Raw genomic sequence first — 25044 nt, 5'->3', positions numbered from 1 at the left:
TCTCTGTCTCTGACACAAAGCTCAGTGCCTGGAATATAGTCAGCACTAAGTCAGAACTTATTGAATGACTGAAAGAATGAACAATTCAACAAAATATTGGAAACAGTTGGAAACCCCAGGATTTCCAAGTGATCAGAAACAGAATTACAACAGCAGTCAAGGAGATTCCACTTGTTTGTTCTTCCTATTTATGTCTGTCCCAGGAATGCACAGAATGTAAAGGCAAAGGCGAGAAGAAGAGAAATGACCTAATAAAGATATGGATACCAGAAACTAGAAAACTGGTATGTGAACTACAAAGAGGTAAAGCAGGGCCTTGGGGAGGCTCATAAATTGAATGTATATTTGTGGAAGAGGGCATGGGTGTAATGACTGCAGTTTCCTTCCATTGTGAAGCTTAATTAGACATGATGCCAGGTATTCCCACCGCATTTGACCCTCTGGATTATTTATTATGCCGCTTGCTCCTCTTTCATTAATTCCTGTGCACAGGAGCTCAATCTGCAGAGGCAACACAAGGTTATTAAAAAGGAAAAGTTGGAGAGTTTTTCGGTGTTCATTCTCCATTCCCAAAACTCATACTTTGAGCAAAATGTGAGAAATTGAAAGTTACTAAATTGCAGAAGAGGCTGCTCTAGCAGGGCACTGGAGGTCAGCTGCCCATCGGGCCAGCTATAGGGGCTCCAGGGTGGGGGGAATCAATACACTTAAGAACAACTGGAAGTTAAATGCTTTTTTGTGACCCAGTCTAATGACTGCAGCTGCCTTTGCTCAAAAGATCATTCTTTCCTTTCACCTGTCTTATCTACTTATTTTTTTTAAATCAGTATCTGGTATCAGCTTTCTAGGATGTTCTTATAGGAAAGAATTCTGTTGCTGAAACAGGGTCAGAAGGAATTATTGGTTTCCCAGGATCCTTTTTTTTTTTTTTTTTTTTGGTCTGCTCAAGGAGCAGGTGGAAGTCGGCAGGAAAACGCCATTCGAAGACTGAGGGTTGACTGCTCCTGGGAGCCTGGAAGGGCAACTAATATTTGTTGAATTACATTACAATTGTTAATCAGTAAATCCTCGCATCAACCCCACAAAGTGGATTTAGTGATTTCCGCTTTCTTTCTTTTTCATTTCCATTATGGTTTATTACAGAATATTGAATATCCTGTGCTATACAGTAGGTCCTTGTTGTCTATGCATTCCATATACAACAGTTTGCATCTGCCAATCCCAAATGATCTCCACTTTAGAAATCAGGAATATGAGAATCAGAAATGTTAAGAATCATGCTGTCAGTCACAAAATGTGATCTGGCAGAGCCTGGTTTTCACTAGATCCGTTGACTCTTTGTGTTATGCCTCTCTGCCCATGCAGAAATAGAAAGAATTGAGTGCTAGAGCAAAAATAATCATTTAGTACCTCCTATGTGCATATAACTGTGGTTTGTGAGTAGTCTGAATAATGTAAGCATAAAAGCTGTAAGACCATTTAGTGATTATTTTATTTATCATGGTAATCTTCTATATCTAACACAGTATCTGACATACAATAGATACCTCATACAATTTTGTTGAATGAATTCATGAAGTCCCCAAATCAGCCTTTACGATCTAATTTCAAAATAGACTGTGAGGTCATGACTAAATTACGTTGATAAGAATTTATCTTTTAAAAGAAGAAATTTTGAATCAAGAGTTTATAGGGAGAGATCCATTCTGGATGAATCTATAGGGAATGCTTCATGGAATAGGCAGAAGAGGAACTGGCTTCTAAAACTAAATATTCAACAGAGACAAAGGGTCGATGGCAAAGGTCTTCCAGGTGATAGACAGGTAGGAGTCATGGGCTCACGTTTCTTGAGTACCCTCATATGACTGAAGATGCAGGTTATAATAAAGGCTAGCTCTATTCCAAAAGATATACTTACCCTGGTATTTGTTTTTTCCATCTGCTGTTACAAAGTACTACAAACAATAGAAAGTTTTTGTCTCATAGTTCTGGAAGCTAGAAGTCTGAAACAAAGGTGTTGGCAGGATCATTCTCTCTTTGTGAGCTCTAGGGGAGAATCTGTCCTTGCTTCTTCCCATCTTCTGTTGGCTTCTAGCAATCCCTTGGAGTCCCTTGGCTTGTAGATACATCACTCCAGTCTGCTTCCATCTTTCCATGGCCCTCTTCTCTGTGTATTCATGTCCACATTTCCCTCTTCTTACAAGGACAGCAGTCACTGGATTAGGCCCACCCTAATCCAGTATGAATTCATTTTAACTTGATCACATCTACAAAGACCCTATTTCCAAATAAGGTCCAGGTTCTAGGTAAACAGAAATTTGGGGGAGGAGGGGAGCTGTTCAACCCAATACAATCTCTGTGGTTACTGGGACAGTAATAAAGCAAGGATGTGAATGAAGTCAGTGTGATCTACCTTTCACATGACCTGTATGTATTGGGATGTTGTGTCCTAACTAATTGGAATTTAAAGTCTGTCAAAACCTTGTGATGTTTTAGCTTAACCCCCACTGCTGTCTGACAGTGGCCTCAGCAGACATCTTGCTGATTTTCCCTCCCAGCCTCCCCTCCTCCTGCTCTTCTGGTACTCACTGGCTGCTTTAATGGACACTAAATTCTCCTGCCCTATAGTCACTAAATCAGCTCTTAATAGCATCCTATTAATTGTATAAAATAAGGATTTGAAGCAAACCAGATAAGGGGTTTTTTTGTTTTTTTTGTTTTTTTTGCATTTTAATTAAATTCACATTGATTTGAAAAAACAGATTTATTGAGACCTTAACAACCACACAATACACATAACTGAGTTGTTAAATCTTGATAAATGTTTTCTGAGAAATCAATTGACTTTTGATTAATGACACGTATCTGTTTTAATAAATCTCAGTGAAATAAACTGTTGAATGTAGGTGGACATTTTAATTAAGTTGGGCTTCCTTATTCTTATACCTAGGTACCTTGACCCAGAATTGCTTATCCTAGTCTTTTTCTTTGGGAAAAGGAAAAAAAAAAATCTGGGCACGTCCATTCATCTGTTTTAACAGAATGGTTAAGTAAAAGCAATATCATTCTGTACCTGCAAGAAGACTGAATAAAACCTCTTATGGCCTTAGCCTCTTATGATCTCCATTTTCTCAAAGAAGCCTTCCATGACCACCCTATATAAAGTATTTAATCCTTCCAACCCATATGTGTTTTATTCACATATTTCAAGTGATTAGAAATCATGTGATTCAATTGTGTATTTGCTTGTTTGATACCAGGCCTCACTCCTAATTATAAAGTCCATGATAGCAGCAGGCACAACTAATGTAACCAATGTATCTATCATTGTACTTCTAGCACCAATATCAGGGCCTAGCGAGCATCTGTCCCTCTTCTTTTTCATCTGCTTTACCTCATGCATTCTTCTGTTTAGAACTCAGTGCTCAAATCTATTATCAGCTTACAACACTATCTGCTTTACTAAGTTTCTTGATATTTGGGATCATGTCATATTTCCATCTGTAGTCCTAGGCTCCAATACTAGGCCTTATGCTCAGACCCAAGTAAACATCAACAAATGCTTGTTTAATGAAATAACATATATATGAAGTATTGGAGCCCAGTGTGTAGTCACAGAGCTTCTCTAGGCTTCCTCTGAACCCCTTATACTCTTCATACTTCTACCTGAGTCCACCTTAAGAATACAGAGCTATATGTCCTAAAAGCTTGATCTATATCCTTTTGTATGGACACCTTGTTCCATTGGACATGTAAAAGTAAATTGTACCCAGTGCACCATAAATTACCACCTTGGAATCATTTGTACAATGTCATGACTGCAACAGGTTGCAGCAGTATCCACTAGAGAAGAAAAAAAAAGTTGTAAAGGGCTGAAGCCACTCTATCTCTTTAAGGAGAGACCAGGCAGGCAAGAAGAAGAGGTTTGTTTTCACCCAAGTTAATAAAAAACTGTCTTTGCTTCTAAGGAGTGACTATGGATTGTTATTTTAAAAGAGTAGAACTGCCAGATACATACTTGGGTGACAATTTGAGCATATATTTCAGGCACTGTGTTTAGCAACAATTTTGTGGTATCCCATTATTTATTGGACAAAAATCTTGGAAATTAAATATTATTAGTTCTCTTTTAAGTTGAGCCAATGAAGGCTCAGAGACCCGGCCTAAACTCACACAGAGCAGAATGGATAAAAGCAAGTTCTAAACTTAGATCATCTGGTCTTTTGCTTTAAACTCTTCTGATGAATGTGTCAGTGTAGACTGGACTTGTAAGCAGAGACTGGGCTGGGTGTCAACCTAGGCTAAAAAGACCTGATAGGTACTTACAGAGGTAGGTGGAGGTCAGCTCAGGAAGGCCAAAGGTTCATGCCAAACATTTGACATCTACTAGGCAATAGATTGACAAATTGTACACACATTTTTAAGCCAGTGAGCAGAATAGACACACAGCACAGAGATAAGCTAAGCTATGCCTTGTCCCCATTAAATAACTGGAATCCTAAGAGGTTGAAAGAATTGCTCAAGGTTATACAACTAATACATAGTAGGGCTGAGATTCCAGTTTGGGATAGACAGTTGAGAATCATTTCCTAAGTGAGGAGGAACACTTTATACCAAGAGGAACAGCCCATTTATCTGAAATTCCAGTCCCCAGTTTCAGTCCCTTGGGTTGATAACTGGGCTTGTCAGTTGGTTGTACTTTTTCCTCTGACATTTCTTTCCCTCATTCCCTTATCACCATCATCTCTTGATTGACAACCCTGAAAATATTGTGGAAATGTCTCCCCCTGAATTTGCTAGCACAATCTACTGCCTGTCTGATATGCGTGTCTGTTCAAAGCATGGCACAAATGTTTGGTTAAAGATAATGACCCAGTCTGAAAATGACTGTGATAAAAATGTCATGTAATTTTCCAGGGTGACTTTGAAGTAAGGCTTACCATATAAATGTGGGGGATCGAGAGAGCCAGCTATTATTTTCTTCCTTGATGAGCACTAAATTAGTGCCTTCCTCAGCACCAATATAGTGGGCAGTCTCCATGTTGCTAATTTCTTTCCTCCTCTCCTCATGGCTGGGCTGAAGCAATACCCAAGATCCTTCTAGAGCAGTAATTCCCAGGAGCACCAATTTTTTTTTTTTTCACAACTCACTGCTTCAAATAGTTGAAAGGACACAGGGTTTGAAATCAAGCAGAACTGTCTTGGAATATCAACTCTATGTATATTTACAAGAACTATTTGAGCCTCTGTTTTCTCTTCTGTAAAATTAGATATTTTTTTTGCAAAGATTAAATGAAGCAAAATTTGTAAAATGCCTAGCATATTAAGTAGTGCTTCTCCATTGTTACTCTGAATCAGGATGATAATTGTTAAAAATACAGATTCTTGGGCTTTGCCCTGTGAGATTCTGATTGAATAAGTCTTGATCCAAGCCCAGGAATCTACATTTCTAACAAGCATTCCAAGTAATTCTAATGCAGGCCAAGCAGGGCTGTGCTTTGAGAAACACTGGCACTGGAGGATACAATAATTATAATAGCAACAATAACAACATAATTACCATTCATTGTGTGTTATGTGCAAGGCACTGAGCACTAATCTACTCTGCACTTGCCATAAAACATGACATGATACTTAATGATATGTTTTCCACTCCTCTAACCCTCTTTTTTTCTCACTCAGTGTTTTCTAAACATGGTAAAACCCTTGGAGAAAAAGTAGACATAAAGAAGGCTCGGTTGTAGGAAGCAGAGCTGGCTGATCTGAAGCCAAGTTAACATTGGGGATGGATCTCTCATCTTGGACAGAGACTTAACAGGAGGAATTTTCGTCCCAAGCTGTATCTGGGCTTCAGAAGTTACCCTGTCCACACAAGCTGTTGAGACTTTCCTTCCCCAAGAACCTGTTGTGGACTTGCCCAACTTCTGTTCAAATAGCCCCAATCACAAGGTACCCACTGTCCTGGAAAAATGGTACATTTTCTCCATGCCACATTTGGGGATACCACAAAAGAACTTCAATATGCCTCTATCTATAATATTTTGAGTGTGTCTTGTGCATGTTTCTGCTCTTCCTTGACCTCTCTGTGGCACTGCAGCATTTGAGATGGTACATTTTCTTCTTCTTTCCATAACTCAGGTCTTCCTATCCTTTTGAAAAATGAGAAAATTGAGGCTTAGGGCCTTCCTAATTGACTAGACCTCATAATTTTTGTGAAATCACTATGCAAACTGTAAAAAAAAAAACAGAAAATGTCCATTGATATTAATATACTATTATAAAGATTATTATTTTTTCTCCCCGCCCTCTTGGAAAAATGGGCAATGACTGAGTCAAGAGTATTCACAGGCTACATGCTGTGTACAAACAACTTACCTTTCTTTTTTAAGATCTAATATTCAGTAGGAAATATATGTATGGTTGACTGAAGACAGTAACGATGTTCTCTCTGAAGGTCAAAACTTATGACTAGTGACTCAGTCTAATTAGGTTAAGCTTAAGGTGACAATGTGTGAATCGTCAGCAACTAGAACATTTATTCTTATTTTTTTTCTAAACCAGTGTCCTTTAAAACAGCCAATTAACATGCTGCAGAGAAGAGTTTCCAGATAGCTCGAGAGATTGAATTGAAAGACTTTCCTTCCCCTGACAGAGCAGAAAGAGGTTGAGTACCTGACTTCCCTTTCAGAGTCAGTGACCCATGCACCACTTCTGACTGGAAAGATGTGAGCCTTTCCAATTCTTCGTGTACATATGAATGAAGATGCCAAGGAAATTAGTCAGAGTCTGACCAAGAAGGACTGAAGGATAGAAGAAGCTTATCTACCTTCCAATGTACCCAGCTGTCTCTGGAGTAGTATGATTTCCAGTTTTCCTATTTAAAAGCCTATACAAAGGAATCAGTAAGGGATAATAATATCTAAAGTGAATTCTGAGTCACAAAAACCTGCAAATTGAAATCATTCCTATATTAGTTAATATTTTAAATATGCCCTGACAGGCTTTTACTCGAGGAGCTTTAATAGAAACCTGGCAGATACGATCAAGAAACTCTCTTGTTCTTATATTAAGAGCTATTGGACACCCACATTCCTTGTTTCTATATTCTTTAACTAAATGTTCACGGAAAGAGGCAAAGAGTAGTGAGAATTTATTAGGAATACATGCTCACCTAAAATACATTAAGAAGTATAAGGACTTGAAGTAGAGAAGCATCATTGGATGAGGAGTCCTAGATACAGTCCCCAGATCTGGCTTTCTGACAGTCTCTTTTTGTCTCTGGACTTTGATTCTTTTATCCCTATAATTAAGGTGCAAACTAAAAGAATCTTAGGTCCATTGTACATAAATGATTTTATTCTAAAAGTTGCTACATGAATGAATGTTGAGTATCTTAACATGGGTGAGGCATTGTTGTTAGCCCAATTAAATGCATTGCCCACGCCCTCATGAACTTAAGGAAACAGGCAATAAATTACCATATAATTATAAATGGGGAAAACCGCTAAAAAGGAAAGGAATTGGTTCTTTTGGGGTATATGATAAATGGTCTGGCCTAGGCTCTAGGACACTGAGGGACTGTCACATGAGAAAGTCTGGGAAGAAGTTCAGGAGGTAACTGGAGAGAATGTGGAGGCAGCACACATTTCAGGAAAGAGAAGACAAGTGCAGAGGCTTAGTGGTGGAAAGGAGCCCCAGAGAGTTGATCACTAACGAAATGACCAGAGTGGATGAATCACAAAGGAAAAGGCAAGATGAGTGCAAGCAACTAGTGAAAGGGCACATCAGCAAGATTTTGGAGTACACCGTAAAGCACTGGGAAGACATTAAAGGATTTCAAACATTGCAGCCATGTCATGATTGCATTTGCATTTTGTTGAACTGTCTGGAGCTACTTTGGAGAACATATCAGAGTAGGGGAGGAGTGGGTGGAAAGAGCCCAGTTAGGCGTTTACTGTGGTCACCTTGTGAAAGGTTAGTTAGTGGTTCTGAAAAAAGAGAGCAAAAATAGGTATAGAGAAAATGATATGGAATGGATCCCTCTATACTAGGTAAAATCATGAGACAAAGAGGGAATGCAAGATATCAGGTGGTCTGCCATTATAATTCCTTAGGTGTTTTGGAAAAAGAAAACTGTGAAGCAATCATTGTTAAATGCTTATTAATTCCTCAATATCAAATTGAATAAAGAGAAAGTAATCATTTATTGAGCCTCTAGCCATTTATTTGTACTTTAAATAGGTCTTCTATTTTAATTTACATAAGTAGGTATTCTTGTATGCATGTAACAGAGAAAAAGGAGGCTCTTTTCACAAAGAGACAGGAAAATATTTTGGCATTTGTGACGTAACCATGATTAAACATCAGAATTGAATGATTTGTCTGATCTTATATGTGTCTTGTTTTCTCTGAGACTCTATTTCTCTATTGGGTAAGGAGAGACATAAACTTAATAACATCGAAGCTTTTTCGACCTCTAAGAGTCTGTTCTTTCTTAAGCATTTTGCCCGTTTTCCCTCAAAATCCTATAGTTGGCCTCTGATTGTTGACCTAGTGTAATCACATGTCAGAATAATTAACCACGTGCTCGGAACCATCCCTGATGCATTTTGTAGTATGACGGGTAAGTTTTGATATCCCCAGTCACTGAGTACTGGAGAGAGACCCTGATGGTCCTTAGATCTAGAGGCCACCAAAGCCGTTAGAGCATGTGGGCCTCATATTTCTTTACCATAGATCTCATTTTCTGGGACACGCCTGGATCTGCATTTCGACTGGAAGCTCACACACATCCATTAATCAGCCATCACGGGGGAGTGAGCAAAGGGCTCAGACCATCACTCTCTCTCTCGTTAGCACACTTTACTGTATACCCCTTGGATTTATTTTTATCATTATTCTTTTTGTAAAGGAACGTCAAAGCCTAATTTCTCTATTAATATTGATGTGTTAAGTTCTTGAAGCCAATTACTTTAGACAGTTAAAGTATTTAAACAATGCTTAGAAAATCTCAAGGATGTGAACATTAGGATCTGTGAGAATGATTACAGGATGCATGGTGTAAGGCATCCTATTCATTTAACAATGGTAAGGAGAGAGATGTATCATAAGCTGTTATTACTAAACTGATATTTCAAGAAATATAATTTGAGTTTGTATTCGGTGAAGATCCACAAGGACTCAAATAGTACTATTTATCTTTTCAAGATAAGGGTCAAAGAATGGGTCTGTTTTTTTCCTGTGCAGTATCAGCTCCAACCCAGCTGTTCTGAATGTACTCAATTAGCAAGTCCCTCTGATTTCACTTAGTAAATATATCTTGGGTCCCCACCAGCTCTCCATCTCTATTACCACTGTCTTCATTAAGCCTACTATTACTTTTCACTCAACTATGGCAACAACTTTATAACTAACTTCTTATCTCCAGTGTTGACAACACCAAGAATTCGCTACAGAAAGTCCAAGAATTTCTAGCTTGCATTCTTCCCTTGCCTAGAGTCCTTCAAACGCTTTCCATTTTTAATGGGAAAATGGAATCTTGCCTATGGTGCACGGTGGCCCCTGAGATTTGCCCTGCCTTTTATTCCTTTCTCATCCTGTCACTGCCTGCCTTCTATTTATTGCTCAGAGAACTTCACTGCTCATGAAAAAATCAAGGAGAGCGTTTTGTGTAATCTCATACTTTAGAAATACAACTGAACTATAGAGGTATGTTTCAGGCTGAAAGAACAGCTTGGATTTGTAAATAGGAGAGGATCCTCAGGCAACAAACAGAGATATTGTGATGCCATAGAATAATGACAGAAGTGATGGAAAGTAAAGCCAGAGACATTAATAGGGGACAGATGATGAATAGTTTTAGAAGTCATATGAAGGAATAGATGAAAAGTTAGTATGATCATTGAAATGATTTATTTGGGTGAATATTCCATGCCTATAGACCAACTCCAAGAGAACTCATGCCATTAACAGAAACCTGCTTGGTATGCCTGGCATCAGAGCAAGGGATGTTTGTTGCATCAGGCTCTCAAAACAATACCCTAAATCTCCATAATAGAGACAGGTCTGAAACCTGGACTAGACAATTTATTCCTCTGAAACTACATGCTTCATCTGCTGACCCATTCTTTCTGTAGATATGGTGATATAATTTACGCGATAGCAGCATTTGTCAAGCCAGTTCAACTAAACTTCCCTTGAAACATCTTAAAATCGTCTATTTCATGGGACGGTTTTCCACACTTTCCCCCTAAAACTGTCTGCCGATATACGTGATCTGATATTATGTTGAAGCGAGCCCCTTTTGCATGCATTACCTTCCTACTCACACGTAAATATGTGGACCAGTACTCATCACCCAGCAAGGATAGAGCCCATCTAATGATTGAGGGAAGGATGAGATATAAATATTCTGATAGTTAAAAAATGATGCAGAATATAAAATAACTGTTGAAGAAAATAGTAGAATAGATATTATCAGGCAACTCCTGATAGATTACTACGTGAGTGGAAGTGACAATAATTATAATAGGATTTGAAGAGGGTCAGAGAAGTCTTTTAAAAGGAGGTGGAATTGGAGAGGGGTCTGAAAATACAGGCAGGATTTGGATGAACAGAAAAGAGGGGGCATTTTTGGTAGGTGAGTCTGTGTGCTGAAATTACCTTTTTAAGCAGATGATAAATTATATCTAATGTACAATAAGATTCTCTCTCAGACAAATTATGCAGCCAGCCTTACAAATGGGACTTCCCTAGCTGTCAGGGGGTTCCACAGACTGAACAAGTGATGGGCAGATTAGAAGAGACAACAGCAAAAGGCATGTTTTCTTGTTAAACTCAAGAAAGGCATCAGGCAGGAAATCTTCAAGGGAAAGATGTCATTAGAATGGGGATAAGCTATTTATGAGGCTGCCTGACACAGTCTTCTCACATCCCACATTCTGTCAGTATTTAGCAAATAGTTATTGAGTGACTACTGTGGGCCAAATTTGGGCAACATTCTTTAGCTGCATCTGAATGCCCCACTGCTGTTCTGAATACCAGCCTTAGATGTGTTTCCATGCATTACTTTCACAGAGCAGGTTTTATCCCACTTTAAGCTTAGTGAGATCTAATAAAAGCAACATCTTTGTAAATAGATGTTGACCTGAGTCCTAGCCTCTCCTCTCCTCTAAGTTACCTCTGTCAGTTTCTTTATTCCCTCTCTGAATTTCAGTTTCCTCATCTGTAAAACAGAAATAGGAAACCTTATCTCATCCATCCTACCAGCAACCTTGATAGGTAAGGCAGGGTTCTCAACCATGAGTGTACATTAAAAACACCTAATTTTTTTAAAAAAAGACTTGGGCGTATGCCCCATTTCCAGAGATTCTAACTTAATTGAACTGAGTGGCTACTGAACATCAGTATTTTTTTACATTTTCTTCAGGTGGTTGTAATTTGTCACCAGAGATAAGAATGATAGCGATAAAGCATGTAAAGGGGCTAGTGCAATGCTTGAGCGCTGGATCTTAGTAAATGCTAACTGGCACTTCTTACTATTTCTCCAGTTTTGATATGGTGACTGGAAAAAAGAACATTTGAAAGATATTTATCCATAAAGAGCTGTATCCTGAACATATAAACATCACTTACAACTAATAAAACAAACAACCCAATTAAAAATGGTTTAAAACATTAAAGTAACTATATGCATAGGAAAAACAAAATATATGGATAGAAGTGCATGTGAAATTACATGTAAAATAATTAGTCCTTAGAGAAATGCAAGTAAAAAATGCTATATACTATCTAAAATGGCTAAAGTTAAAAGGACCATACCAACTGTTGATAAGAACTGAAACTCATACACTGCTTGTTGGAATGTAAACTGATACAACTAATTTGAAGAACATTTTGGCAGTTTCTTAAACTGTTAAACATTTGTCTAACAAATCTATCTGTTTTAATATAGGTATTTACCCCAAAGAAGCAAAAGTATATGTGTCCACATAAAGACTTAGTATACAAATGTTGGGAGCTGATCTAGTGTATTTTTTGGTTCAGTTATAACTTCACTTTGATTTTTTAAAAATATTTTCTGTCTCTTTGTTGAGGTTCTCACCGTGTTCATCCATTCTTCTCCTGAGTTTGGCGAGCATTTTAATGACCATTACTTTGAACTCTTTATCACATAGATTGTTTATCTCCTTTTAATTTAGTTCTTTTTCTGAGGTTTTATCTTGTTCTTTTGATTGAAACATATTTTTCTGTCCCCTCATTTTGCCTAATTCTCTGTGTTTGTTTCTAAGTATTAGTTAAATCAGCTATCTCTCCTAGTCTTGAAGGAGTGGCCTTACTTAGGAGATGTCCTATGGGGCTCAGAAGTGCAAGGGGTGTCCACTATGTGGGCTGCGTGTGTGCCCTCCTATTGTGGAGGGGCAGTGGCTGCTGCTGTGAGTACTGGTGGGCAGGGCTGGTATGCGAAATGGCTGTGGAGCCTGGTCACAGTGACTGCTGTTTGTTGGTGAGTGGGGCTGGCCCCTGGAATGGCTATGGGGTCTGGGGTTATCGCCCAGCTGGCTGTGAGGGCTGGCTGAGGTGAAGGGGTGGGCAGGGCTCTAGGTGGGGTGCAAGCATTGGTGCCAACAGGTTAGAGCGAGTACTCCAAAATGGTGCCCACCGGTGCTGGCATTAGCAAGGTAGCCTGAGATGGCAAAAGTGACTCCTGTCAGTTTCTTAGTACCTGGGGAGCATCCCAACTAGCTTCTCCCTCTCCAGTAGATGCTTTATGATTTGGAAGTGGGTCTTCTTCACCTATGATCCACGTGCTTTTCAATCTGGTGTTTTGGCAGTGGTTTGGGGGCTGAATGAATCTGCATGTGAGCCATTTGAGAGCAGGCTTTTTGTTTCCTGTTGTTCTATAGTTTTCCTATACATATTCCACATTGGTTTTCAAAGACAGGTATTTGGGGGCTCATCTCTCCTGTGCAGGATCTAAGGGTTGGCGTGCCTGATGTGGAGCTTGAATCCCTTGCTCCTGAGGGAAAATAAAAGTACCTTTGTGATCCTTCCTAACTGTGGATCACCACAGTTGGTTTTTTTTGTTTGTTTGCCTCCCTTGGTGAGACCATATCTCTGTATAGCCTTCATTTCTAAATGCTCTCCTTTTACCCGTTGTTGTGGAGACTCTGTTCATCCAGTTTTCAAGTCCCTTTGGAGGGAATTATTCCACATGCAGCTGTAGATTTGTAGTGTCTATGGGAGGAGCTGAGTTCAGGATCTTTCTGTGCTGCCATCTTGAACCCTCCCTGGTCTCTGTTGTTTCTATTTTAAGCCATCACATCTTGTTGTGACTTGTTTCACAGTATTGGACAACAGGAGGGTATTTTGGTACTTGAAAGCAGGATGCCACCATGGCAAAACTAAAACATGTGGTTTGGGACCTGGATAGTAAATAGAAGCTGAAAGAACCTAAGGAACAAGTTAGTAAATACATAAAGGGACTAGAAAAGACTATTAGTGAAATCCTGAAGACCCCCAATAAGGCTTAGGATGGAGCAAAAATCATTCACTAGATCAAGAGCTGTATACCAGGTGCAAGGACATGTGCCCATTGACTCCAGTCAAATAAATTATTAGACCTTAATTAGGAAGACAGGTTTTATTCTAAGTTCAGTGCAAAATCCACTAACTAGTTTAAACAATGGAGTGCTGTGGTATAATTTATACTCTAGAAGCATTACTCTAGCTTTCATGGAGAAAATAGGTTTCATTAATTCAAACTGAAATAGACCCGTTAGAAGACTAATACGATAGTCCAGGTGAGCTGTGATGGAGCCTTTGACTGAGGTGGTATTAATGGAGATACAGAGTGGATGGGCTCAGGATGTATTTTGGAGACAGTGACAGCAGCCAGGACTTGATGATAAAAGCATGGATATGTAACAAAGAAAAGTACCCACTTTCATCTGAGTGAATCTTAAGAAGGTCAAATGAAATAAGCGGTGTGTAAGTGCTTTACAAATATAATTTTTTTTTTAAATTATGATTCCATTTTATGTCAACTGACATATCGAGAACTCAGAGCAGGTCTGCTCAACTCCGCTTCCAACTCTGTCCTCCACAGCACAATGCATCTTGTTCAATAGTCTTAATGCATACATGAATACCGTATAATGGTTCGCCTGCTTTATGGATGAACACCGACTATATCTAAATGGTATCTGTATTTCGTTTGAATACTGCAAACTGGTATTTGATCATTTCATTTTCCTACAGAAGATGAAACATTATGATTTTCAATAATCCGTAAAGACAGACATTTGTTTCCTTTGTGAAACTGTGCCCTTCAATGATTATTCCTCACATTAATCATAGTAAAAGCAATGCTTAAGGTAATCTCTTTTTTCTTGCAGATAATAAATGTCTGCTGTTGACAGAAAAAGTGCGGAAAGGTGAAAGGCAGGGTGAGCTCTGTGTGTTTGTGAGATAAACAACTGTCAGCCTCTCCTAAGAGTGTTGTGATCGTGTGAGGCCAAAGTTGCCTTTTTACATAACGATGACAATAAAACTAATTTTTCTCTGACTGATGATTCAAAAAATTTCACTTTGGTTATCTACCCTATAATTTCCATCCAGAAATCTAACTTTATTAACTGCCTATAAATTCATAGCTCATATTGTTAAACACTGAAGAAAATAGCATCTCAAATTGCATTTACAGCTACTTTCCTCCTTAAAATCATTGGTTGTATATTGGTTCACTGAAGTCTAAGATAACCTAGTTGTCTTCTCACCAGAAATTACCAAGACCTTAACCAAATGTGAGATCTTGAATGTGAGTTTAATCTAGGATATTAAATGTATAAAATACGTTTGAATAAGAAAAATAGGTGTTTTCAAGTAACATTCCTGGAGACACGCTTTAATGGTTGTATAGCAATGAATCCCTCTTGGTATTGCTTGTAAGCAACGGGGAGAAGGAGACTGACATTTACTAAATGCTCATTTTGACATTGCACTTTATGAATGGTTTCTATAGATTGCCTCATTTAATTCTGATAGAAGCTAAGCAAGTTAGGTGTCACTATAAAGCTTTTTATCAGCTTTTTAAAAAATAAGTCTTAGATGGTGGAAATGTAACTTATGTAGGTCATGAAAGTTTCTCAATTTTTTATAAATGTTATCATTATTAAAGGCAGGTATGTTTTCTCTACTGTGCCAAGCTAGATGATACATAAATATTTCAATGCGTTTTAAGTGATGTTTTTCAAAGGAGTTTTAACAGTTTTTAAAATGTCTTGTTCAAAGTACCACATGTGTACCACAAAATCTCTAAATTCTAAAATTCAGAATTTTAAAATTTCTGAAGTTCTCAATTCCACAAACATATATGTAATATCCTTTTCTAGTACTTTGCCTGTCTAAAAAACTCTCACATATTGAAGACCTAGATCCATGGCCCAGACCAAAGATGTTCCCTTCTGGACTGACTTCTCTAACCCCTATGAGAAGAGATTATTGCTGCTCCACCCACACATGCACCACACACATACACCCTTCATGTAACATACTGCATTACATTCAATAATTGTAGAACAAGCTATTTATCTCCCCAAACTCCTGGGAAGATACTTCATGGAAGTAACCATTCAGCATTTAATCTTCAGTGCCTAGTAAGATGTCTGGCACACCATTGTCATTAAATTAATATTTAATTAATTAATTAACTAATTGATATGTCAATTAATAATTAGCTCATACTAAATTTAAATATTATAGTGCTTGTTACATCTCTGATATAAATATATTTGTATAATGATTTTAGCTGGATAAGGAAGAAAACACAACTACAATCAAAGAGGAAATTGTTAATTTCTAAATAAATAATGTAGACAATAAGAAATTAAATGTATTTTCACTTTAATCATAGTGCCCATTTTGTAGCCAAGAAATATGGCCATTTTAGATGTTTTCTAACATGTCTGGATGTCAAAAAACTGTGCCCTACACGAATACATGAATGCATTTTGATGAACATATGTGTGAGTGGATGGATGGATAAATGAAGTAATGAATTAAAATTCTTAAGAAGAGTGAGATATATAGCTTACTTTTTTAACTTTTAATTTTATATTGGGGTGTAGTTGATTGACAATGTTGTGATAGTTTGAGGTGTACAGCAAAGGGATTCAATTATACATACACATATATCTATTCTTTTTCAAATTATTTTCCCATTTAGGTTGTTATATAATATTGAGCAGAGTTCCCTGTACTATGCAGTAGGTCCTTTTTGATTATCCACTTAAAATATAGCAGTGTATACATGTCAATCCCAAACCCCCTAACTATCCCTTCCCCCCATCCTTCCCCCACAGTAACCATAAGTTCACTCTCTAAGTCTGTGAGTCCATTTCTGTTTTGTAAATAAGTTCATTTGTATCATTTATTTTTAGATTCTGCATATAAGTGATATCATACGATATTTCTCTTTCTCTGTCTGACTTACTTCACTCAGCATGACAATCTCTAGGTCCATCCATGTTGCTTCGAATGGGATCATTTCATTCTTTTTAATGGCTGAGTAATATCCCATTGTGTGTCTGTACCACAGCTTCTTTATCCATTCCTCTGTTGATGGACATTTAGGTCGCTTCCATGTCTTAGCTTATATAGCTTACTTCTACTCACTACAGATATCAGACTTAATAAACAAGAGACATCACTTTTTCCTTTAAGAAATGGAATAATATACAAAGATCTAGATAGATTAAATACTGTTAAACATATAAGCATTACTATTTATAGCAAGGAGATGGCCATGTTTCTTTTCTGGTATGCAGAATATTAAAATGATGTCTTTCCTAAATTATATATTATTTTAGGAAATGTGAACAGTTAAATACTTGTATTGCTTTGAAGGAAAAACAAGTTTCCAGGGGGACTGAGAGGAATTTAATAATAATGGCTAATCTTTCATTCACCAAAGTTAACACTATTTAACAATAATCACTCCATATCACCGACACCTTAGTGCTTTAGTGTTTGATCTCTGACCTTTATATTTTTAATATTTATTTATTTATTTATTTTTGGCTGTGTCAGGTCTTAGTTGCGGCACGTGGGATCTTTCCTTGTGGCCAGCAGGCTCTTCATTTTGGCACACGGGCTTCTCTTTAGTTGTGTCACGTGGGCTCCTGAGCATGTGGGCTCAGTAGTTGTGGCATGCGAGCTTAGTTGCCCCTCAGCATGTGGGATCTTAGTTCCCTGACCAGGGACCAAACCTGTGTCCCCTGAACTGGAAGGTGTATTCTTAACCACTGGACCACCAGGGAAGTCCCTGATCTCTGATCTTTAAATAAGGTAATCTACCTAAGTCATATATTGTGGCACATTTGGATAAAAAAGATTTTCAGAGGAATTACGTGACTTTCTTGTGGCTTTACAGTTTATAAGAGATAGAGGTCTGTGTGGCTGTAATAATGAAGACAATAAAGATATGTACAAAAGGGGACCAAAAAAAGACAGAGAAAGAGGGAGAGAGAGGAATTATGGTGTGTTCAGGATCAGAAAATAGTTTATAGCAGACAAATGTTATGCATGAGATAAATCCTAAAGGATAAGAATACATTCACCAGGTAAACAAGAATGAGAAGAAATAATTCAAGACAGAGAAATTACCCTGTGAAAAAGCATGAATACATAGGAATAAGGGAGAACTAGGAAAATTCTCAAGTTTTGTTACCTTAAACACAGAGTGAGCAGGTTAATTATGGGGAATAAAGGTAGAGAGGTAGGGCCAATTGCAGAGGGTCTTTTACGCCATGCTAAACTTTTCACATTTTACTTTGTTATCCTTCAAGAGTCGGTGAATGGTTTTGAGCAAATGATTCTGGCATTTTAGAAAGGGTACTCTGGTACCATGGGTAGCCTAGATGGAGGGATGTTGGTGAGTTAGGTGGTAAAAGGATCAGTTAGGAGGGTACTGTAAAAGGCCATGTAAAAAATTGACAGGGAAAAATAATAAAGATCTGAACTATGGCAGTATTTGTAGGATAAAGAGAGGACAAATGGGCAATAACTTTAGGAGGTAAATTAGATATGAATTAATAGTTACATTTATGCTGTTAAGAAAAGGAAGGAGAAAGTTAGAATGTACCCCAAGTTTCCATATTAGTGGTAGTGGGAACCCTCACTATTAGAAAGAACTACACAGATCAGAAGTTAAAATATCCTGGCATTCAGATCATGTTTACAAGTGTACATTCATCTTTTAATTTAAGAATGTGGAAGGTATTTCAAACCATTTTATTTTGTCAGTGGTGATCGATATCTTTGACTCTGCCGAAGAGAGAAAAGAAATTGTAAATCTTTCTAGCTCTTGTCAAGTCTTTTATTCTGAAACTTGACCAGTGTTGGCTTTTGAAATTTGATTTTCTAAGTAGATTTTATGTTCACCTTTATGAATTGAAAGTCTGAATTATGCACATTAGAGAGGCTTTTTTTTTTCTTCCAAATTGTTGTGGTGATTTTGCCACCAATTTATAATCCATTGGCTATCTTTATCTCTTTTCCATGATTTAGTCCATTCAGCCTTTTAAAAGACCCCTTCCATCAATTCCTAAACATATATTCAAGTCCAGATGCTAAATATTTCTAACATAAATTAGAGTGTTGAACAGACAACACTTTGATTACCTTAGAAGAATTTACAATGAGAGAAAAGAGAAGGGATGAGAAAAACAAAACAAAACAAAACAAAATGAAACTATGATCTCTATAATCTCATGAAGCAGCTACCAGTAGGAGTTTATACCAGAATATTTATCAGGAACTCTTTAACTTTACCCTATGTTGTCCATTCTATATCTACCAATAATCAATGGCTGGGAAATGATACATTTGCACACAATTATTTCCTTTGTTTCTTTTATTTTTAAAATACTTTATGATAAGTATACCTGGTTGCTTGTTCAGAGTTTTAAGCGGCGTTAATGCTTCAGGTTTAGTTTGTTTGACCGTGTCCCTACAATCAATATTTTGCTTGCAGGAGGACACTCTCAGTTGTTGGGCTCTAGGAACTTGATGGATAGAGATGTCCGAGATAGTTTTATACTGTCACGCTTTATGAAACAACCAGGAACAGTAATTGAAAATCGAATACATTATACTTCATTTTGTGTAAAATGTACAAACGTTCTTTATGACTTTGACATTTTAGTAATCACTTAGGAAAAAAAGTCTTGAGCAAATCATACGGGAAGATAGTTATCTTCTGTCCTTAACAAATCTGACTGCTTTGGAAATAATCAACTCATAAATATTTAGCTAATATACACTCAGAGCAATGGATTGTGCAAAATTAAATGCCTCATTGAAACAATTAATTTCAAATGCTATGATTTATTGAGCATACTTTACTGGAAATTTAATAGAAATATGGACTCAAAGTAATTTAAGCAAAGGATGTTTGCACTGTCTTTGATTTCTGGCCAACATATATTCTTTCTTAGCCTGCAGGTGAACCTCAAGAAAGAGCAAACTTCCAGGAAAGCTCTCTAATTGAATCTGTAGGTCAGCGTTTGATGAGAGGAGGCAATGGCCACAGACTGTAAAAAAAGACTAAATAAATAAACAAAATGAAGTAATACTTTCATATTTCACATACCTCCTGCAGTTGTGCTCTCAGGGAAGAAAATGCCACTTAAGTAAAAGCTTGTCATCATTCGTGGATTTCAAAAGAATACAGCTCATGCTTCTCAGAGCATCAGTAACCAAATGTATCCCTGAGGCATCTACTGAAACATTCAGTCCTGCACTTTCCCGTAAGCTGGTTTGTGATTAAGCTTTAAGCAAGTGTTCTACACAGCAGTGGAAGGTAGCATGAACAATAAGGAAGATTTGGTTGGAAAGCTGGAAGGGTGAGGATAGAGTGAGGGTAAAGGAGGAGCAGAGGGTGATGGAAAGGTGCCTGCTTAGTGTCTTGGGTTAACCCAATATATTTGGTGTAACACAAAAGACACTGAAGTGGGACTCTGAGGACCTGAGTCCTAGTGCCAGTCGAGCTGTTGTTGATTCAAGAAAGTCACTTTCTTGTTTGGCAGACTCAGTTTTCTCACCTGTAAAATGAAATGAGACAAACAGGCCAGATAATTCTTCCAGGTTTCTTTTAATTCAGGCACTCATTAACTCTCTGATTTTATTCTGTAAGTTTCTTTCCTCAGTTTTGCAAAAGTCAGCATTCTTCTAAAAAAGTTTAGGCTCAAATGTAGCTGATTTTCAATTTCCAAATATTTATTAATGATCAGTGAAGAACCAGATGAGTCTTGCCTTTGGTGTTTTTCTCTTTTGTATTCATAAATCAAACATTTCTAAATTAAACCAAACTCTCTGATTTTTATTATGTCTTAAACATGTTCTTATAATAAATCATTTCTCAAAAATATTTTAAATCACATTTCCAAAACTTAACGTTAATTGCAAGGTCTAGATTTTGTTGTTATTGAATGTTTTTATTCTCCCACCAATATTCTGCAACTGGGGTACAAAACCAGTCGTGTCTCTATAGTCAAATATCCTAAGCATAAGATAAGATGCATCTATTTTATTTGATGCTGGTTGAGTGTGTTCTTGTCAGACATGGGGTGATGGCCTGGCCATACCATTTTCCTAATGTATGACTGAATGTGAACAGATGTTTGTTCTCAGTGACCTTGGAACTTCCTGAAAGTTAGTGAACATAAACCAAATCTGGTTTCCTTCATGACTTAATGACGCTGCTTTTCAGTTTACCTAAGGAGAAACTTGTATTATTGGTCTCAAATTCCCAGCAAATGGACAAATAATGCTCTCCAATAACCATTGTAAGGAGGAAAATACACAAATATATGCATACAGTCACACAGAAATGACTGAAGCATGGGAAATTTGGGTTTTACCATTTGTTTACTAGTTGTACATACGTGATGTTTTTGTTTTACAGTTTCTTCTTCTATTCCTAAAAATGGATATTTTCTACTCTTCTTTTTGCTAAATAGGTGGGGAAACAATGTGTGTGTGTGTGTGTGTGTGCGTGCGTTTTCACATTTTTGTATGACACTTAATACGGGGACTTTCACCAATATCCACATCTAAAAGTCCTCCAAGTTTTCTTCCATTAAGAAAGCAAAACAGACTTTAATATAAGCATGAGGGCTAGTACGATTGCCATCAGCCATGTTACAGCATTTTTCTGATAGTTGGCTGTTTACAACATTCAATAAGCTTAAATCATCGGGTCTGAATTCTGATTTGGTGAAAAGAAAAAGGTGGAGCCTTGCTTTCTTATCCCTGCCCCTTTTTCCATAAAGTATTCTTTTTTTTTTTTTAATTTATTTATGTAATTGCACAGGGTCTTAGTTGTGGCATGTGAACTCTTAGTTGCAGCATGCATGTGGGATCTAGTTCCCTGACCAGGGATCGAACCCGGGCCCCCTGCATTGGGAGTGCGAGGTCCTATCCACTGCACCACCAGGGAAGTCCCAATAAAGTATTCTTGAGATAAGGGCTTTCGTACATTAGATTGTTATTTGAGAAGTGATTCCAAAGAACAATAGTAGAAGAAAAGGATGAGCAGTCAATGGAGGAGGAAAATCTAATCCAAAGATGTGTTATTAAGTTGGTCAACCCTGTTTGCAACTAGGACTTTGAGGAGCTGAGCAGAATATGCCTCAGAATTGTCATCTCAAAAGATAGAATATGGGAATTTTACCTACTGGCTGCTTCTCTCTATTAGTCAAAGGCTGTCCAGGGTTTATTTAAATCCTTTGCACTTTCAGATTGTTGCATCCTACTGGCCAAAACCAAGGCCGGAATTTAAACGTTCACAGAGAAGATGGGAGCCAGGCATAAGAAGTACAGTATTTGATACATTGGTCATATTAAATGGCCTAAAGTTCATGCTCAATAAGTGTTTATTACTTTTATGTGCCAGAAACAATGGTTTTATTGTGTTCTGAAAACTGAACATTATTATTCCCATTTAACAGATCATGATCCTGAGGCAAAAAGAAGAAAGAGGAAGAGGAGGAGGAAAAGGAGAATTTAGTCATTAAACAAGTAAGTAACAGAGTCAAGATTAAAACTCAAATAATCTGACTCCACAACTCACCTGCTTAATCACAGCAATACATTATAGTGCGGTTTCAGAGAGATGAGATATTGTAATGGAAGAAAACATGCATATCTGTCAGAACTGTGTGTTTGTGTCCTATCATGGATAAGGCATAAGCCAATAAGCTAGAAGTTAGAGTCAAGTTATGGCTCTAGCACTTATCAGTGTGTCTTTGATCAAGTCATTTAAACTCTCTATTAATTTATTCATGTTATAGTCCTTCAGAAGCTCTTTTCTGCTGTCAAATTATTTGATTCAATAAATATTGTCTTTATATCTATTCTGCGTAATGCATTAAGTTAGATTATAGTTTCCCACCTTAGAACTCTTGATATTTTGAGACATTTTGAGTGTAGGTGGGGCTGTCTTGTGAATCGTAGAATGTTTAACAACATCCCTGGTCTCTTTCTTCTAGATGCCAGTAGAACACTCATCTGCAGTTGTGATAACAATACATATCTCTAGACATTGCCATATGTCTTTAGGGGGCAAACACCATCCTTCCATCCTCATTAAGAACTACTAACTATTGAGCTATGTGATACTCAAGACACAATTATGGCTTACATATGCTTCATGAAGCTTATTCTTAAGAAAATTAGTACAGTTTTTTGGAAAGTAATCTACAACCAGAGTTTTGGATAAAAGTTTATCTCACAAAATAGTAAAAATTAAATGGCCCTCCAGAGGTTCCTTAACACTAAATATTGATCAGCCAAGAAAATGAAATTTCCTTTGATGCATTCAGATCTTGGCCATTTTATTATTTAGGTTTCCCACCTAAAGTTGCATAATCTTGAGTCTGTCACTTTACTTTCATTATTAAACAAGTAGGGAAAGTAATAGCATTTTCTAAATTAACCGTAATAACAAAACTCTAATAAAACACCTAACACTGTTAACACACTGCTCAATAAATGATGACTATTGTCAATAATAATTGCTATGTTTCTTAATAGAACAAAATATAATTTTGAAAGCAATGTCTTTTGTACAGGAATTTAGATATCTTCTACCTCTTCTACAATTTTAATGGGATGTTTGCAATTTGCCTGTATTCTAGAATAAATTCAAGTGAAGTCAATTTGATTTGATACAAGTAATCATTAGTTACTTTCTGTCGTAAAGATTAAATGAGCTGTGTCAGGCACTGTGCTAAAGCTTTATATATACTAAGTAAATCTTAACAAAATGGCAGTGATCTTTGCCTGCTTCTTCTCTCCTTTTCCTTCCATCACAGGTTGAGACACTTCGCTAGGTTATTTTAGGAGATTCACAGCTGAATACAACCTGGGTTTTTATCTAAGGGAGTTCATAATATAGTAAAGAACTACTACTCAAGTTCAAATTTGCATATGAATCAAGTAGGATCTTAATAAAATGCAGATTCTGATTTTGTAGGTCTGAGGCAGGGCCTGAGATTGCATTTCTGTGATGCCAATGATGTGGTCTAAGGACAACCCTGTCCTTTGAGTAAAAACAGAGTAGAGGACAGTAGTCATGATATGAGGAAGACGATACCAGTCCTTTCTAGCAGGAGAGATTAAGGATGGCTTTGTAATCTAATCTTCCTGTGGCCACAGACCAAATTCAGTGCCTAACACATACTAGAACCTTAATATATATTCAATAAATAGGTAGATGAGTGAAGACAGTATTTAGTGAATTTTAGTGGATGGGTTGGTTTCACATTATGGTGATGGAGTTCAAAGATATCCATAAGTCACAGTCATATGACCAGTCACAGAGGTGAAAAAGATCAAGGTATCTTTAGTAAAGCGGTTCTCAAAGTGGGATCTACTAGACCAGCAGTATCCACGTCACCTGGGAACTTAGAAATACACATTCTTAGGTTCCACCCAAACCTACTGAATGAGAGCCCCTGGGGGTAGGGCTCAGTAATCTGTTTTTTAACAAATGCTCCAGATGATTCTGACGCGCATTACAGTTTGAGAAACACTGACTTAAAAAAAGATATTAATTCAGATTATCTGGATCTTAGAATATATGTATATTTATATGTATATATATATATATTCCATTGATTCTAATCGTAGAGCTGACAGGACAAAGGATTTGATTTCTCTCCTCCCCTTATTCTCAATACATGAAGCAATTAAAGTCTCCCACATAGATACACTCTTGCCTCATCACAGATTTACAGGGATGCTGATGCCTAATTTAGACCAGGGAGAGCAGAAACTGAAGCTGAATAGAGGCAAGGATGTGCTCAGGTGAAATACTGTGAACTAAACATGATCTAGAGATGGGGAAGGGCTGAATGAACCAAACTGAGAAATGGATCTTGAAAGATTGAATACAAACGTTAGCCCAAATCCAGGAAGATGGAAAAGAAATCAGAGAAGGACTGAAAATAATTGGTAATCTAGAATAACTGATGTAGACAGAATGACCAGGAGAGGAGGAGTCTTCCTGACCTTAAAGCAAGAACAGTGAGCCCTGTGATTCCACATCAAATGCCAGGATCTCCTCTCTACAACAAAACTGTCAGCAAAGAACATGAAAAATCACTTATTAAAGGACATAAAGCACTGTTATCTTTTTCTTATTAAGTATAAACAGGGGCTTTTACTTGTTTTAAATTCTGGATAACTTCTTTAATAAAAGCTAAGAGAGTCTTACTATTTAAATTATTTAAATTCATAAACACAAAATGTTTTCCAAACTCAGCAGATGGCTGAAATGGTTACCTTCCAAAGAGCTTGTGTGCATGGAAAGGTATAGCAGTGGTGGAGTGAAAAGAGCCCTGTATTAAGTAATAGAAACGCAGAGTTGTAGCCCCAGTTCTGTCACTGTTTCTGTGACTTTTGATGAGTTCCTTTCTTTCTCTTTAAGCTTCTCTTTCCTTATTCATTACAATGCAGGTCCTTACCTTTCTACCAAGCCTC

The sequence above is a fragment of the Eubalaena glacialis genome, chromosome 18 (genome assembly GCF_028564815.1).
Source record: "Eubalaena glacialis isolate mEubGla1 chromosome 18, mEubGla1.1.hap2.+ XY, whole genome shotgun sequence".
In the NCBI taxonomy this organism is placed as follows: domain Eukaryota; kingdom Metazoa; phylum Chordata; class Mammalia; order Artiodactyla; family Balaenidae; genus Eubalaena; species Eubalaena glacialis.
This window is presented reverse-complemented; position numbering follows the sequence as displayed.